Source organism: Tachypleus tridentatus, chromosome 11 (genome assembly GCF_004210375.1).
Source record: "Tachypleus tridentatus isolate NWPU-2018 chromosome 11, ASM421037v1, whole genome shotgun sequence".
Taxonomy (NCBI): domain Eukaryota; kingdom Metazoa; phylum Arthropoda; class Merostomata; order Xiphosura; family Limulidae; genus Tachypleus; species Tachypleus tridentatus.
The window spans coordinates 1114767-1118668 of NC_134835.1; the positions used below are offsets into that span (position 1 = coordinate 1114767).

At 31.1% G+C, this 3902-nt stretch overlaps 1 long non-coding RNA gene across 2 annotated transcripts; it reads right to left on the minus strand.

Annotated features, from left to right (window-relative positions):
- Positions 1–269: 269 nt before the first annotated feature.
- Positions 270–2792, minus strand: LOC143231601 (uncharacterized). Of its 2 annotated transcripts, XR_013017046.1 has the most exons (3): positions 2672–2792; positions 2394–2520; positions 270–532 (listed from the first exon to the last, which is right to left on the minus strand). It is a non-coding gene; the product is annotated as an uncharacterized LOC143231601 (long non-coding RNA). The 2 variants fall into 2 exon arrangements; XR_013017045.1 differs by lacking the exon at positions 2672–2792 and having other exon boundaries at positions 2394–2665.
- Between the last annotated feature and the right edge of the window lie 1110 nt (positions 2793–3902).

Below are 3902 nucleotides of genomic sequence, written 5' to 3' on the forward strand. Positions count from 1 at the left end.
AAAATCAATCAACTTTGCATATTTTATACTTACTGTATTTTATAATGGAATGCTTTAGAATTTAGTAAGAAGTAATGGTCCAAGAGAGTATATTCAATAAAAATATGCGATAGTTTCGAGTAACATAATCGGAGCTAGAGAAGTTAAATTATATATACAGCGTGTGTACGTGACCTGCAGGTCCGTTTGTCAAACGTGCGTCTTGAAGTAACGTTATTGGGTGTGGTCATTTTTCGTCTGATATCGTATATGTTGTGTACACTATAATAATAATAATAATAATAATCATATCTTCATAAATAAAAACGAAGTTTTATTTTCACTAAATTAAAATAATTTATTGTAAAAAAACTGTAAAATTATATAAATTGAATAAAAAACCCATAATCAGATACACTTAAAAAGTAAAATTAATAATCTTCAGGTGAGGTGAAATACTGATACATGGATAACCTTTCCAAATGGTCAGTTACTTGTAGTATTCTTTGATGTAGAATGTTCAAGTCTTCTTTATTGAGGAGATTTCTGGTTGCTAAATTAAGACCAAATAACCCAATATTAGATTTTATGAAGCTAAATTATGCGTGAAAAACATTGTAATATTAGAATCCATTTGGTAGTTTCTACAAATTGTTACTTATTTTCGAAGATCACTCTTCACGACATACATACACTCACAAAATAAGTCTACTTATATTTTTTCACACACTGGATCCATACTTGCATGGAAACACCACACGTTAAACCCACAACAAGAAATTCTAGTCTTTATTTCTTACTTACTTCCATGATTACTGAGAAGGAATGGAATTTTCAGATACCGTTTACTAAATTCAATGGGTATCTTACAGTTACGTTGGACATTCATGAGGACAGTGTTCAATTCATTGTTCTAAACGCGTATTAAAGTTTAGTCTGCACTGCTTTCCGATAACGAACAACCGAGAGGACAGAAGTTAACCAAACCAATAGCCCACAGAAGTGTTATCCTGACGAAAGCCCAAAATTGTTCTGCACAAAAACAAACACTATCATGCCGCGTTGTCAGCACAGGCGCTTAGTATTGTTAAAATGCCCTCTTAATCAACTATAAAACCAAAGACCTAGGCGTCCATCCTAATGGTATAGACACATTGAAGTTTGTTATATTAATAAAGTCATTATTATTACACCAAGCTTACCTTCTTTATAAGAGTTTTAACTTCATGTCTTTCTAAAAGGATAACAAATTCTTTGTCCAATACGCTTTTGGGTTTTCGTTATCATCTTAATTTTAAGACAAAAGAAAGAAAAACAATTACAGATTTGTTATTAAGAAACATCTATTACAACTAAATAGTTAATATGCATAAGGAAATATGAAGTTTGTAATACTATTATTTGCACGGTTTCACTCCCCTTCTTAAATAATTGTCTAACAATACCGTTATTAAGAAGAGCAACCTTAAAATATATTTATCATTTGGTTTAGTCCGCCTAAAACAAGGTTTATTTGTATTAATCGCTGTTATGAAGTACTCACGACACTAACTGCCCTAGCGAGATTTCTATGTTTCACTTAAGATAAAGGAATGAAGACCATAGACCCAAAGTTTCGTACTTCTATAGGCTTACCACTACATTTAGGGACAGTAAGATAGGCAATATAATTAATACCACCTGGTCGCAAAACCTGATCCAAATTTAAAATAAAAAGTTAAAACACATCAGAGCCGAAAACGAATTAGAGGCACCAGACCACGTAACCGTAATTCAGTAGTATAGAAAACAACTTAAGATTGAAATAAATTCAAGCAAAATCTGCAAAATGCTTTGCCAGGAATATAAATATAGAAAAAAAAAAAAAAAAAAAAACAAAGCAAACAGAGCAAAGTATTTCAATTGGAAAGTAAGATATGATGTTGAAAATAAAGAAAGGAGTGATGAGAAGAGCAAGTGACCCGAGAGGTCAAGATCGAAGTAGATTAATAGAAGAAAGCAAGTCTAGGTATACGATGATTGTGGAAAAGATAGGAACACTAAAGCCTCTAAAGAAATTGTTTTTTTGGTTTAAATACTCCACGAATATCAAATCTCCAAAAAGATTCCGAATAGTAGTTTATTTTTACCAACCGACGCCTACTGGGATATATGTCAAAGTTTGACAACTCACAAAAACAAAAGTTAGAGTAACAAAAAGAACGGTTAGTGATGGAAAGATGAGCAAATTGTTTCTAAATGATAAAACTGTTCCAGTTTTTTTGTTTAAAAGAACAAGTTATTCGAAGTTAACTTAAATTTACCCATTTTTAATAATTTAAAGTTTCCAACTACATTGGAAAGAAAGACAAAATTTAATTGGTTAAGTTTAAAAATTTATAAAGCGAGGAAGTCTTCTTACATATCAGACATACCCGTTTCAATTTCGAAAACGTTTTCTTATTTTGATTTCTTTTCACTTTTTTAACAGAATTAGGAAACCTATTGAAGATAATTTGAGAGTGTTGTTCACCTTTCCTGCTAGAACCCATCTCACCAAAACTTTTTCAGATAAACAAAACAAAAATACATTAACATTGTGTACTCCTTATTAAACACTTCTGCTATTGGTAGAATTAAAACGAATCAACTCACAACTAAACACTTCCACACTTATTCTTAAAACTTTAATCACACTATTAAACACGTATACCTTAAAATTAAATATAAGTTACGAATTATATTTCAACTTTTTGAAAAAAAAAACACGTTAAAATACGAATCAAATATACAACACATATAGATTTCTATAGAAAATAAAACGTTAATCGTTGTTAGCTCCTTAAATAGCACACTTAAGTACGTGTAATCTAAATAAGTACAACTTAGTTAGTTAGGGGGCGGGAGGATGTTATTCCCCTCAAAGTTATTATTTGCTTCACTATAAAGTATTCATGAAGAAACAGGTTTAGTCATGGGGGAAGTAACTACTTCCAAATAACAGGAGGGGGCCCTATAATATTCCTAGGGTAATTCCATGCATTTTGCGCTACACCCTATATCACGTCACGTTTTTTACCATTATTTAAAGTATTTTCAAAATGAATTATCAAACTCATAATTTGGTTGCTTATTTGATGCTTCAAAATAAAAATAGTTCGATTATTTATTTTGTTTTAATAAAACAAGAACGGTAACATTCCTGATTTACAAAAAACAATTTCACTTTTCAAGAGCAACTCTAAAAAAACGGGAACATATGAGTTTTTAACTTGTTTACAAGATAAACGTACAAGATTATCTTGACATTTTGGAAGAAAAATCAGCAAAGAAATACTTAGCACGCTCTCACATTAAATCCATCTGCTGTTTGACAGCGATAGTGCTTGATTATTGTTAAATGATCTAAGGATGGACTGTAATAGTCTGGTGAAGTGATCTACTGATTGTCTGCTTTTACTGAAGGTTTTCTGGATGTTTGGGATGAGATTGTTGTTCTCAGCCTGTTTGAGATGATTCATTTCAAGAATTTACCCAGGCAATTAATAGGTCTGAAGTTGTCGGGGTTTGAGTTATTAGTATTAGATTTAGGTATTAATGGAATTATTGCTTTTGTTCTCTAGGAATATGAGCAGTAGCATGACAGTAAAGATAAAGTCATTATAATATGAAAGTGTGAATGAAGGTTGGATGATGCATTTTTAAATTCTCTTGTGAAGATTTTCCTGTTAAAAAGTAGTGGTCGTTCAGTGAAGTTTGTGTGTTTATACAATAAAACCTGTCTAAGGCGGAATCGCACAGGACCGAGTAAAATTAGAACATGTAATTCTTTAATTATATATAATTTTTGAGCGGAAAGTTATACTTGCTTGACTCAAGCGAAGTAAGACGTTTGTGAATAAAGTTATTATACTGTTTATGCTATACTTATTACAATAAGAACA